The sequence below is a fragment of the Trematomus bernacchii genome, unplaced genomic scaffold (genome assembly GCF_902827165.1).
Source record: "Trematomus bernacchii unplaced genomic scaffold, fTreBer1.1, whole genome shotgun sequence".
In the NCBI taxonomy this organism is placed as follows: Eukaryota; Metazoa; Chordata; class Actinopteri; order Perciformes; family Nototheniidae; genus Trematomus; species Trematomus bernacchii.
Window position 1 is genome coordinate 16,190,345 of NW_022988043.1, and position 15,731 is coordinate 16,206,075.

A 15,731-nucleotide genomic window follows, 5' to 3' on the forward strand; every position below is an offset into this window, starting at 1 on the left:
GACGTAACTTCGGATCTATTTGATGTCATTCAGAATGCACAATTATCAATTTTGTTTATCGTACTAGCTGAAATATTTCACCTAACAACCTTTGCAAGTTGGTGCAAGTTTAATTTCAAAATGAGTTGTAAATGTTTGTGTACATGTTAAATGCTTGTTTGTAAATGAGCATCCTCTTGAAAATGTGTAACCTATCAATAAACAATATGCTCTTTTTACTCAAGTTTATATTTAGCTTTAAAGACGCGTACTCTTGTTGATCCATTCAGGTATTTGAGAGGCACTTTGACGTCAGAGTTTTGGGAATCGGTCGCTAAAAAGGAATCAAATCCACAAGTAACGGCACCGAAAAATCGAATGAAGACAGATAATAAAGCAACATCATGGTTTGTCTTATCAGAATGCACATTTTGTCTTTACTCATGTTAAAAGGTTGCCTTTCGGCCGGCAGTCAAGAGTTAGATGCCGGGGTGATGATGCAGTGCTGTTAGAGGAAGGTCATTCAACAGTGTTTGTAATAACCTTGTGGGGGGGGTTGAATCAGACCGGCCAGTGTCAGGGTGAAGATTGATTGGTGAAGGGTGAAGTGACACCAGCTTAGCAGGGAAATGCACGTACACACACAAACACACTCACGCACACACACATGTACACTGTTGGGGCCGTCAGACCTCAGCCTCTATGAGGTGACACAGACTCCTAGTGGGTGGCAGATGGAGGAAGTGTGTTATTATGGTCCCACCCTGTGTTCTGGCCAAGACCTGCAGGCGTGGACAGCAACACCGAACTGTTACTTCATAACCCCAGAGAGTGAGGGAATCTTACATCTTGTCTTCAACCCACATTTTAGAAGAGTTATTCACAACGTCTTACCTTAAGCTGCTTATTCCAAAATGATGCATTAATATTACTGCTGTAGATGTTGAAGGCTGTGCTAATGTTGCACGGTTAGGTAAAATATGAATTCTCAAGCCCAGTTATCATTGTTAAGCAGACATATGTTAGGTTAAGCACACAGAAATCACGAAGGCCAGCAACTCAAAAGCATTTCGACCACAATGACATGCACATAGAGAAGTTCATTTACAATGTTGGGGTTAAATTGGCTCTGGATTGTTTGCCTATAGTATTTCGTTTTTTAATTTCATTTTGGGATTTGGGATTTTCCTTTCGCGTACTCTCCTGCACACGGAGCTCAGAGGTCAGCGACAGAGCAGCTGTCCTGTGGCTGGCTGGGTTTCACTGTTTGGCTCAAGGGCACAACAGCAGGATTAGATTGATGTCAACACACTGGGCTCCAGCCAAAGGTTTCAGGCTGAGAGATGATCATCCAACTCTCAATGCACGGCAACATCATCACTTAACCTGAGTGAAATACTGAGAGAATATAGATAAACTTGACCGAGAGATAATAGTGTAGTTGATCATATATATCAAAGCACTGGAAATGTGTACGTTTGTAGAGAATAGTAGTAAGAGGAGCAACAATTTGCAAATTCCACGCTGCCTAAGATCTGCATTACGGCTGAAGCACAACATCTCTTTTTGAACAGCAGCCCAAAACTCTCCTAAAAGTAAAACCCTAGTCCCATCCTATTGAAGGTCTGCACCTCCACCGCCCCCCCGCCTCCTGCTGTCCGGTCAATTAAGATCAATCAACCCAATCTCCCATATCGACCTCCTCTGTACAGTAACAAAGTCATTAGACACGCTGCTGGCCCGCTTCCAAAATGTAAGGAAACATTTCACAGGGAGGTCATGGAGGGCAAACAAAAACTCCAGAGGGAGGAGCAGAGCTTTAGATTTGCGGGGTGACCTTGATGGATACCAGACCGTAAGAGGGGGGTAACATCACGTGTGTGTGTGTGTGTGTGTGTGTGTGTGTGTGTGTGTGTGTGTGTGTGTGTGTGTGTGTGTGTGTGTGTGTGTGTGTGTGTGTGTGTGTGTGTGTGTGTGTGTGTGTGTGTGTGTGTGTGTGTGTGTGTGTGTGTGTGTGGTTTGTGATGTCTCTCATTCATTTCATTTGCAGCAACGACTCTGTCCTGGGGACTGTGTGTGTGAGTGTTGTGGTGTGACAGGGAGGAATGAGGTGGGGTGTGGGGGTTAAGTATGAAGGAAATAAAGCCATTCATGTGTCATAAAGTGCTTGGTCAATCAAGACCACCCCATGCTAGGCACCTCATGTCATTTGCTGTGTGTGTGTGTGTGCGCGCGTGTGTGTGTGTGTGTGTGTGCGTGTGTGTGTGTGTGTGCGTGTGTGTGTGTGTGTGTGCAAACCAGTCTAGAGACTCAGTGGGATAGAGAGAAAGAAAGGATGCAGCTCTGTGAAAATAGCCACAAACAGGATGATTAGAGTGTAATTTGTCCAACAACTTCACAATATCCCGTATGTGCGTGTAAATACATGCACTTGCATTTGCACCTACGTCTCCGCCTGTGAGTCAGATTTTCTGCCTAATTTTTACCCACTGCCTGACTCCACTCCACAATGCTACAATGCTAACATACTTGTCGAATTACACATCCATCACATCAGCTGTCCGGCTAAGTCCAATACTCCCTCCACTTTTAGCTCTGGTTTGCTCTCCACCATTACCTGAGTTTGCTGAATGCTCGACTGTGTTCTTGAGTACCTTTTTGAACACCATTTCTTGTCGGTATATACAGTACAATGGGTTTACCGGAGCACTTAGCACCAGTCTTAGCACGCTGACACTGAACATAACAATAACTGGTAAACAAATACATTAGAGGGTAAACAAATACATTAGAGGGAACACATTTCATTTGCAGAAACGACTCAAGACCACCCCATGCTAGGCACCCCATGTCTCGTGTGTGTGTGTGTGTGTGTGTGTGTGTGTGTGTGTGTGTGTGTGTGTGTGTGTGTGTGTGTGTGTGTGTGTGTGTGTGTGTGTGTGTGTGTGTGTGTGTATGCGTGTGTGTGTGTGTGTACACATACACATACACACACACACACACACACACACACACAGCTCATGATTGGAAATTTGACATGAACACACAAACATGCAGCTGTCTGACAGCTGGATGCTGCAGAGTTAACCTCACCTGCCTGAGCAGCAGATTCTAACATTGAAGGCAACGCGCTCAAAGACACCATCAGTCCTCTGACATGTTTGTCTACTCATTTCCATTTGCCTCACACAGAGGTTACTTCTGCTGAAGTAAAGCAAAATGTCAACTTTTAAATCATTGTCATATTTCAGTCAATCACTTCCTGTGTTTGCACAATGTATTTTTTCACTAGAGCTACAGTTACTATGGCTTATTTGGGACATAATCCCTTATTACTTTACATAATGTCAAATGTGTGAATGAAACCAGTAAGACTGGAGTGTTTTAAAAGAAAGATATCGACAGTGCAGCTTTAAAAAACCTAAATATAGCTGCTAGCCGGGGTATCTGTTTCTCTCTGTGAGCCTGTGTTGACTTCAAGGCTGAACAGTTGGGACACCAATCAGACTAATCGTCCATTTTGGCCATCAAAGCCACCGGCAGCCGGTTTGGTTTATTACTATCGCCGCAGGGCTTCGTTTGGCCTCAACACCACACCAACTGTGGCATCATCTGTAACCACCACCACCCTGATTCTCTCACTCGTACTCTCTCTTTTTCCATCCCTTCTACAACCTCCTGGCTTTAACACTCTTCGGTCCCTGGGGTGTACTGTCCAGGTGAGAGGGATCATAACAATAGTTGCCATGGTAAGCTAGCAGCAGGAGCCCAAACACACCTGATGACGCTAGTACATCATTTATTTTTCTCTGTCTCTTTCTTTCCACTGTTCTTCCTCCATCCCCCAAATCCTCCTCATTTTACAAAAACACCATCTGCTTTTTTGCCCTATTTCACTCTCTGTTTTGTTTTGAGTTCCTTCTGCACGTACAGCATATAATCCAGAGAAATGCAGTTCAGGGCTCAGATCATATTTGGGCTCGCTGGCCCGTGATGATATTGACCAGACACAACTTGCCCGCCCCCATCTGTTGCCCTCGTTCCAGACGCCCATGTGTACACAAGTAAGACACTTATAATGTACAGCAAACAACGCTGAATTAACCCAAAAAAGAAAACAACAGCCCCAGAGCTGCTGACCTCGCACACTAATCCTCCCATCCCCGCAAATTACCACACACACACACACACACACACACACACACACACACACACACACACACACACACACACACACACACACACACACACACACACACACACACACACACACACACACACACACACACACACACACACACACACACACACACACACACACACACACACACACACACACACAGTCCTGCACCCCTCAGTGTCCCATCACTCAGTGACAGTCGGGTTAAATCCACTCTGACGGGTCAGTCTCTCCTCACTGTCAGGCCAAGCTGTCAGGGCCAATTGGACTGTGAGAGACACCACATATGTTATGTCGGTAAGTGTGTGTGTGTGCGTGTGTGTGTGGGTCTGTGTGTGCCTGTTCTGGCAGAGTGATGGGCACAGGGGTGTGAATCAAGCACAGTGTGAGCTTTGTGAAGCTGCAGTAAAGTGATGTGTTATCGTCGGAAATATCACCTCCACCGCATTTTACAATGTAAAATATGTTTAATATACATTTTTGTTTTTGTATTTGTTAATTTTCTTTGTTTATTACCAACACCTCTCAAAACCACTACTACTTAACACATTTTGTTTTTGGTTGGTGGGACCATGGATCAAGAAATTAGATCTTAGTTTCTGTAAATATCTTCTCTCATAAAGGGCTGTAAGAAGCACAGAAGGGATATACGTTCCCGGATTGATTGCTTTGCAAAAATATATTGGTAAATATATTGTTAAGGTGATTCTGTAGAAATATGATTTGTGACACTACAGCAAACCATTCATTTTAGATCGCCACATAGTAGTCAATATTCTCTAATACACTCAAAAATAAATAGAGGTATTCTTGATTTTGAAATTCTATAAAATGCACAAGCTGCATACTGAGAAATGACTCCCATATGCCTTTGAATGCCAAAATACACAAGAGTTTGAAATCTTGGTGTAAAGTTGTGCAGTGTTTGTCTTTCTTAAAGACTGAAGCCAGGTTGTTAATTGTGTTATTAGTTCTTTATAATAACTGAATTTCAACTTTAAACAGTGGGTACACTACTTTTACAAGAAGAAGAAAGGCACACTAAAAAGTGATTAAGGAAGACATGAATTACAAAAGGTAAAACAGAAGGAGAAAGATGGCTCCATGATGTACCTGACTCAGGAGATGACCAAGCATTACCAGACTGCTTTCACTCTCTCCCACCACCTTAAAACGAAATGGCATGTGCTGGGCCCTGTGCCAGGTGGGTAAAATAAAAGTAGACATACACAGTAGATTGTATGCCCAGACTCTCCTCTAATAATCATTGCAAACACACACACACACACACACTCTCAGCGTGCGTAGATTTTCTGTTTGTCTCTTACACACACACACATTTTGTATGCATGTACACACACACTGACACACAAAGATTCCCTTGATAAAACTGGATTTCCTAATCACACACCCCCCTGAGCACTTCATCATAAAACAACAACAGTACTTTAGAAGCCCCACTTTTCCTCCAGCACACACCCCCCACACACACACACACACACACACAATACACACACTAGAGAGGGGTAGGCATTTTGGTGTTTGATACGGTTGACCCAGATCTTGGAGCGTGCGCGGCTGAAGATGCGAGGGAGGAGGGGGGAAGAGGGGGAAGGGGGTATCTGGCTGTTATGCATGTATGAGTGAATACGATGATGAGGGGGTGAAAGGGCGGTGGGTGTGGGCTGCTTTGCTGCCCAGAGTGATTTTTTTTCTTCTTCTAAAGGGTCTAATTTGAAAACCAGCAGGGCGCTGATGGGTAAAAGACGGACAGACCTCAGCAAAGGTCAGAGCGAGAGAGATAAACACAGAGAGAAGGCAACACATAAAGACATTATCAAATGTACACAACGTTTGGAGAGGCTTTTAGCAGGCACCAGACCTCCATCTGTCTGCCGGCCACGATGGAGGTCCTTTGTGTGAATCATCTGTATTTGTAAAGTAACTAGATCAATGTGGTTTGTTTTTATAATACTAATCCGCCATTTTGCACATAAACTCGGAGGCTAGCTAAGAATCCATGTCTTTATTCCTTATCAGATAAACACTAAGTTTACAGTGTTTATATTTGGTTCACTTGACAGCTAGTAGATGCACAATACTGCTTTGTTATACAATACTTTGATCTTTATGTTAAAAAGGAAACTGTAGATGAAGATAAATGACATGTGTTGATGTGTGTTATAAGAGCTGTTATTGACACTATTGCACCACCATTTAACATGTGAATACATTGTGGGCTGATTGCCTCAATGTTCACCATGGAAATAATCTTGATATAAATAATACTACAAACACTTTTCGTAGTTATAGAGGAAGAGGCTCTTGTCAGTATCTTTATTAGTCCTCTTTATGTCTTCTTCTTCACTCTGAATCCCTCATAAAAAGATCAAATCTCCTCCTCGTGCTGATAACCGAGCACATCCTGAGCCAGTACCTGGTGCAGGGTGCCTCCAACTCCTGACACAGATAGACAGAGTGCCTACAAGAGGCCAAAGAGCTTGACCTCAACAGAAATGGGGGAGTTGTTTTCTCTCTCTCATCCACATCTTATGTTTCTTTTATCGACCCTCTGAACTTTGAAAGACCTGGCAGCAGACAGAACGTTTTATTGGGCTTAAACTGATATTTGTAACATCTTGTCATGGGAAAAAAAGAGGAAACTGGACTAGTATCATACATCTTCAAATATAACTCTTCGAACGTTCATTGTCCGCTTTGTCTTCTGTGCAATAAATGACGAACACAAGAAGAACGGCAGCAGTCGTCCCAATGAGGAGCATGACTGATTCCCATTTTTCTCAGATGGCTTCATCTATTTTGAATACAGACCCCCCTAGGAGTGTTGGCCGAGTACTCTCCGGGCGGGTAATGGAAACGGAATGGGAAAAAGGACCAGCCTTGTTACATTTGGTTTTTAATCAGAGGCAATCACGTCCGTGGATGAGATAAATGTGTGCCCTAATCAGCATGTGCGATTGGTGGAGCAGGAACAGGCCGGGGGAAGGTACATGAACATATAAAACTGATAAAAGTGCGGCATGGTGGAAGTTTGCAGGTAGAGAAAAACAAATGGCGTAATAAATGAAGGTGAGACCCAGAAAATAAAGGAAAGGGAAGGAGTCCAGAGTGTTTATGGGAGATGGATGAGACGGGATATGAATGTAAGAAGAAAGAATAGAAGGAAGACAGAGAGAGTTTTATCTGACTCTCACAGCCCTGGTGATATGACAGGCTTGGCAATCCAAAGCGTTTTACCATGCCACCCCCCACTCAGAACAATCTTCTTTCTGCCGAACACACACACCCTCCTGCAGAGAACAAACACACACACACACACACACACACACACACACACACACACACACACACACACACACACACACACACACACACACACACACACACACACACACACACACACACACACACACACACACACACACACACACACACACACACACACACACACACACACACACACACACACACACACACACACACACACACACACCTCCATCCTGCACCCCCATCCTGCCTGCCTTCCGCCCATCTCCTCCCTTCCTGCCACCCTCCATCTCGCTGTACAGGATAATCCTTCCCCCACCCCGCCAAATACCACCGCTCAGTAAAAAGATATTTCCAAAGGTCTGGTTTGGTCGGATGCTGCATGCTCATACAAAAAGCAAAGACAGAGATGACATGACACACACACACACACACACACACACACACACACACACACACACACACACACACACACACACACACACACACACACACACACACACACACACACACACACACACACACACACACACACACACACACACACACACACACACACACACACACACACACACACACACACACACACACACACACACACACACACACACAACTTTTAAGATACAGACTCTCCCAATACGCAGCATCTGCCTTTCACAGATAATTACACCCCACCCTCCCCTATCCTCATTTTGCTCCCCATATCCATCGTTTCCAGGCTGGCAAGATACTTGTGTTTGTCAATATGGAGAATGCACGCGTCATCGAAAATCCAGGCATCGTTTTGTTGTTGTTGTTTGTTCTCCATCTATCCCGTCCCGCTAATGTGAATCACAAGGGGGGGGGAAGACAAGGACTTGCAATAACTCATGTGAGCCTCATTGAGCAGGGCTAAGAGGCTAACTGAGCTCATATGGTGATGATAAAAGAGCCGTCCAGCCGTTAAGTGGTGCTAATGAAGTTGGCCATTTTCTTTTTATTTTCTGTGGCTTACACAAAAAGAACTGGCAAAAGATCCCTAACATCCTTTACAATCCTGAAATGCAGCTAGTTTTAACTTGTGTGCAGACATTCAAATCATTTGTAACACATCTGATTTAGAAAAACAATGTGATGTATGGAGCAAAACAAATTATTCCAAAATAAAATTGCATGAAAACTAAAATCAGAAACACTATACACACATACCCGCAATGATAAAATGACAACTCTCCATTCTATAGTCCTTTTTCTTGTGCCATATTTGAACAAAAAGTGCAAATCTTACTGACAATTTATCAAACAAGAAAGGTGTTTGCAGCAGGGGAAATGAACAAAAAACACATTTTACTTGTACATAGAGCTGCTTCTCATATTTAAATCCAAATCCTGTCTCGTATCCAATTCGTCAAGATTAAAAGTTAATTCACTCAAAAATATTTCAGGGCAGAAAGGTGCTCTTCTGTTTTATTTATGAGCAGCTGAGAGGCTGCTGCAGGGCATCCCCATTAGCATGGTGCCAGGGTTTGTTAGCAGATAAACAGGGACGGATTCAAACAACTCACTTCAGGCTGAGAACAAAAGGTGAGGGTTGAAGAGGACAAGGAAAGGTGAGAGGTAGGGTGGGGGGAGGGTAGAGGAGAGAGTAAGGGAGGAAGGTCATTAGGTAAGGTGGAGGTGAACAGAGCTGACAGCAGGGGAATATACAAGCTCACAGAGGAGTCACAAGGGACTCCGCCACCACTTAACTCAAGGCATGTGTCTGGCTGTGCCACACACACACACACACACACACACACACACACACACACACACACACACACACACACACACAACACACACACACACACACACACACACACACACACACACACACACACACACACACACACACACACACACACACACACACACACACACACACACACACACACACACACACACACACACACACACACACACACACACACACACACACACACACACACACACACACACACACAGCCTCTTCACATCAAAATGATGACTGTAGGTGCTCTGAATCTGACGTTCTTTCTGCTCGCTACAAGCAGCTAAGCACAATAGGCAGAGTTCATATATAGGCCATTTCTGGTTGAATTCACAAAGAAGTACTTAAGTAAAATATGTATAGCTCAGGTATATGAGGTGTGTATGTAATGCATTACTAACAACACATTGCAAAGGAAAAATGCTAAACTATAGTCACATTACTGGCCGTTTTACCGGCTGATGATATATTGGTCAAATATTGATAAAAATCAATAGTGATTTGACACATGTATTTAACTGAACATTTAACCAAAAACAAAAACGTTTCCTAACCTTTACCAAAGGGCTTGTGTTGCCTAAAGGTAAACTCTGGATGGAAATGTCTATCTCCTCAAGGGCTTACTTGTGGTATATTTATGTAGCTCATCCTCATACTGGAAAATATACTTTCTCCCACAAAGGAAAATGGTATAACACATTACTAAGAGACTGAATTGCTCTGTCTCGTAAAAAACCTGGTATAGCATATGAATGCACAGCCTCATAAGTCTGGAGATTGTTGTCTGGTGTATTGTACAAGACTGTTATTGGACACTGCAAATACCAAAACAGTGCCGTTTCCATCCAACTGTGCACATTTACAAACCCTGCTAATCAGATAGTGGTCTCTAGCGGTGAGAATCACCACACATTTTTTCAACTGCATACCTCAATAAGATTACGTTTTTTGGCGCATTCTCTCATTCTTCTTTCTGACCATCTTTGTTTGAACCCACTGCAAATCCCGATGATCTCATCAAAAGAAAAGAAAAACTGGACAAAAAAAGGAACTGTTACCAAAAAAGTGTGTTTATCGGTCAGTCTTCAATTTAAATAAATGAGTCAGGGAGTTTCCTTGGTCTGAAGAAAACATCCACCATACTCAGAGAATTGGTTTAGCTTTGCAGCTGAAAGCCAGACCAGAGGCCTGTACTACGAAGCCGGATTTTCGCTTAGCCGGCTAACTTCAGGGAAAACTCGGGCTTTCCGGTCCTACGACGCTGGTTCTCTTTTTAGCGGGCTAGATCTCCATGGTAACTTATGCTGAGCGGCTAACCTCCTCGGGAGGAGGTTAGGTTGCAGACTAAGAGATCAACTCAGTGAAAGCACCACCTGCTGACCAATCAGAGCTCCGTGTGCGGAGTTTAAAGCTATCAAGTCATATTACAGGATAGAGGAAATACAGAAAAACTGCCGTTGCAGGAAAGACGGCCGGCCAAAATCAACTGACTGTGTGAACGTGAAAATTAATAGAATATCCCCTCCCATCTTCAGAGCAATCTGACTATTATAACATTAGCGTTAAGAAAGCTTACTTAAATATCTGCCACAACATAAGTAACCGGATCAGAGTAACATTAAGTACAGTCCGCGGCACTGTGAGTGCAGACGTCGATGTGTCCCATTATCATTCATATCATATCACATCATAATGTAGCCTATCATATATTTCCTGATCTGAGTCAGCTTCTTGAGCCGTATCTGGCCGTGCAACACTCACAGTGTCACATACTGTATGCAGAAGTATTATTTTAAGCAACACATTAAGTTGACGAAACACTCGAGTCAAATGTAATTAAAGTCAGATCGTGTCTTAGACGGGGCAGTGATTTCATAAACCTGTTAATGTACGCATTCAAACACTTTTTCTTTTACCAGCTGTATTCACCTTGCAGGTGCAGCTATGTGGCTTTTATCCTGGATAAAGTGTTTAAGTCATGGATGTTTAAAGTTTAACTTCTTCATATTTGACTAATATTAAAGTTCACTTTTCATTCAGGAAGTATGACGCTGCGCTGTCAGTACGCTTGTCCATGTTTGAGATTGGTCGAATGCTCCAAATACCACCCCTTTCATGTGAACGCGCACCTAACTAGATAGGACACGGCTGGCTTGAGCGATCCACTTGATAACCAGCGTCGTAGTACAGTTTAGCGAGAGCGCGTATGTTTTGGATTGGGCCAACCGGCTAACTCAAACATATCCATGTTAGGTTGAACCAGCTTCGTAGTACAGGCCTCAGATAAGAGAACTATGAAGAGGAGTTTAGAGGATGACAACAAGCCACCAAGCAGCATATGGAATTTTAATTGAGCGCTGTATTTGGTTTGCGGCACTGACTAATTAAAGGGTATCACAGTCATTTTGGTCGACACTCTGTGCTTTGACGGGGTTTGACAGGGTGCTTTGATTGTGTGAAGAGAGCATCTTTTTGTTGATGTCTGATAAACCATGACTTTGCAAAAAAAATAAACAAAGGAGATAAAAACAGCCTTCAGCTCTATTCACAATAAAAAGCAGGAAGTTAGCCTTGATTTGGAGTCTTTTTGATGTGGACGCAACTCTGTGGTGAAAGGTCAAATGTCCGACTCACTATAACCTCAGATCCGTCCCATTCTTGTCAATGTGATATTTCAGGACCATATTGAGGGAATTTTTTCAGAGTTGGGACAAATGTACACTTGGACAGAAGGTTGAACTGATTAGGTTTTTTTTGACGAAAAAGGGTCACTGTGATCTCACTAAACATGGTTTTGGTAATAACTCAAGAAATAATTAGCTAAATATCACAAATGACAAACCAGATAACATAGGTGAGTTTGGATGGACATAGATGTCAACTGTAACTTGACTGACAGAGGCATACAACCGCGAGGCAGTAAATCTAGTTTTTAAATAAAAAATTTACAAGCGCAAGTTCCAAATAGCCTCCATCTGATTGTGGATTACATTATAAATCTCTAATCCAGGGGTGGGGAATCTCCGGGCCGTATACGGCCCACGAGACCATTTGGTATGGCCCTCGAGGTAATTTATAAATACACGCAAAAAAGAATTAAAGAAATCTAGACCGCAAAATAATTAAACAAGCGAGTGCCTGTTTTTCCTGGTCAAGGACAGGTTCCTTGAACACAACACAAGCCTAACGTGTCATCACGTGGTATATGTCTCGTCTGAAAGGGGTGTAGAGCATGGATGTATAATAAGAACTGGATACAGCGTGGGAGGCGGGGTCTCGTTCTTTCCTATGAGAGCTGCTCATTGGCGCATGAAGGCAAAATGGCCTAGCTTTTTTGAGAGCAAAACGTCACAGATTACCCGTCATGCCTGGCTGTCAGAGCAGAAAAACCTGTATATGCGCTCACAGAGCATGCGCCCCTTAAGCCCCGCCCCCCGAGCTCCCACTCTCGGCTCTGTAGAATGAATGGAGACAGAAAATAAATCTAGATTTGGCTTTTAGTGCATTTTACAACTTTAAAGACCTAATGATTCTAATAAGGGCTATACAATAGTTCATACTGGGTAGTTTATTTAATAAAATAAAAATTATCCGCTGATTTACAGACGTCTCTTTCCCAATGTTAGTCAATGGGAAAAAGTCTTTCTGGGCCCAGTGACGTCACAAACTGAAACGGAAATTGTAGTACCGCCATTTGGACACAACGAATATTTTCATCAGAGTCCAGCGCACTTCCTGGGGGCTTGGTGTAGAGGGCTGACGGAGCGCACCGGAACACCGCTCCAGCACTTCAAAAATTGTAGTACCCATAAGGAGCCGTACACATGCCGCAGTTTTTGCGTGACTGTGTCTTTAGTTGTAAGCCCAGTGGCGATCTGTTCATCTGTCATACTGATCATACAGTCAATAACGGCATCGAAAAGAATATGCTACATTACAGTAGGCTACAACTACTTCTGGGTCTTTGTGTGTCATTCAAGCGTGTGTGGCACGAGCGCATTTTTTTTGAGCGAGCGAGAGAGTGAGAGCGGTACCGGGGATTGTTAGCATCTGGTTAGCTAGCTTTGCTAACGAATATAAGGAGCTTTTTCTACAACCAGGTGGAAGAGAGCTCTCTCCTGACAGACTGAGAGGCTCTGATAACCTCAGCTCAGTGAGGTAAAGGCACACCTTTATATGATCATTATAGTTATAAAAAAATAAGAGAATAAATGAAAAACAGGTATAAAATACTATATGACAGTAAAGAAAAGTTGTTATTAATAAACAAGAATACAGTTTAAAAGGGGAGTGATTTGTAAAATATCCATAAGCACTTTGGTCAACGTGGGTTGTTTTTAAATGTGCTTTATAAATAAATGTGATTGATTGATTGATAAAGAAAAATAAAATCTGCTTACAGTTCTGTTTCATATGGATGTTGAGAGATGTATCCATAGATCTCTTAATTTTGCTTTCAAAGTGCACCAGATTGATGCTTTTAACTTCAACATTTAAAAAAAATCTTCCCAGGGGAGCCAGCCCCCGGACCCCCCTAGAGGAGATTAGGTCCGTCCCCCACTTAAATAATGTTCACAAGGATAGGAAACTAAATACATTTGCACACATCTTGTGTCCATATCTTTCTGTTTTGGTGGTCATGCCACAACCGTGCGCATGTATGCATGTATGCATGCATGCACGAGTCATGGTAAAATATCTGGATTAAGACGTTGCTTTTTCTTTGCACAACATGAAAGAAAGGCGAAATGAATGGGCTGTGATTTTAGTTTTTTTAAGCAGAGGTTGAGTTCGAGTACGACCCTTGGAGGATGTTGTAAAAATTGAAATGGCCCTTGAGAGGAAAAAGGTTCCCCACCCCTGCTCTAATCTATCTCTGTAAAAATCTTGTGTCATATCAATTGATTGTATTTCAACAATGTTTATAACATCAATATGGTGAACTAAATAAGGCTGAAGAAGGGCAAAAGGATGTGTTAGGTCTTAAATTCGAAATTAGTCAGATCTTATCCTCCTTCCTGCTGACTGCAACGCTGTAGTAAAACGCCACCACGGCCAGAACACCAACTCTAACAAACCCCACACTCACCAAGGGATGGCAGAGGATTGCAACATCGATGACGACAATGTCACCAAGCCAGGGGATGGCACAGAAGGTCGGGGGTGCAGCGATGCTCCCTGAAGGTGCAATTAGCGCTCCACTACGGGAACAACGCCAGACAGGGTTCCTCCTCTGAACCAGAACATTGTCACACTAATTAATAAGTCAGTCTCATCAGGGCGGTTTCAACACAATAACAACAATAACAGGAAGGGCACGAGAACAAAGGGAAGGGTTATTGTGTGCTAACAACTGCGTCAGACTATTACAAGATTTTCTTTCAATCCTTTAAAATAAACTGTACAAAAGAATCTTTCTACATCATGCAGGAGAAAAAGCTCCCAGAATGCAATGCAGTGATACTGCCGTTTTTTAAGAAGTGATATGAACAAACTATTTACGGTTTTATATGTATGGCAACTACCAAACTCAGTGGTTTCTGCACATCTTTGCAGTCACTTTGGGATTTTGTCTGCCAGGTTTTCCCAGTATTCCATAAACAGTTTTGTCCCCAATGAAGGATGACATAAAAAGTAGGATAAAGTAAACTCGTACCTTTTCCTAACTGACTCTCCAGCTCTTATCACAGTTCCACCACCTAAACCTTTGGGACAGAGAACATCTTGAGAGGAAAAAGCACAGCTGTGAATGAAGACACTAACGATGGCTCTGTAGCACCTCGTTAGTGTGATTAGAGACATCTGCAGTTGGAGTCTGTGTTTGATGAGTCCATAAATAACAACCAAAAAATAAGGGAAAGTTTGTGCATAAACATGTAAATTACAATATTTAAGATATTTGAATGACTATTTTCACTAACCCAAAAATGGTCCCACTACAGAGACAAGAAAAACTAAAGTAAGCTAGCACGTGTGACGGACAAAGACTACAAAAATAAACAAAAAATGCTCTCATTATATTCACACTCTGATGTGTGTTCCCAAGTGCCTATGTTCCCAAATTCAAAATTCTGACACATAAAGATACATTTGAGTAATTTTCCAGGGCCCCATGCTAACTTCCAAGTATGTGTTGCCATAAAACATGTATTATTTAGCTAACCCAGAGCTCGGGAACTTCATTTTCATGGTCTTAATGTGGAATGAATTGTTTGGGAACCAGCTTGGTCTCATTCACAGGTTGTCAAAAATGTACTATAATTCTTTTTAAGTCTAAACTTGTGTGAAAGATTGGGGGAAAATAGGACCATAGGCAATCACCCGTCACAAGATGACATGAACTCCACTTGAAACCACAACTTCTAAATGTATCTTTGGTTTTTGTATGGATTTGAAAAATTATTATGTATATAATGCTTTACACAAAACATCCTAGAAAAGCTATTTTCTTCACACCGATATTCTTTAAAACACTCTGTGGCTAGGCAGCTGATCCGTGCTGTTTAGGCACACGGA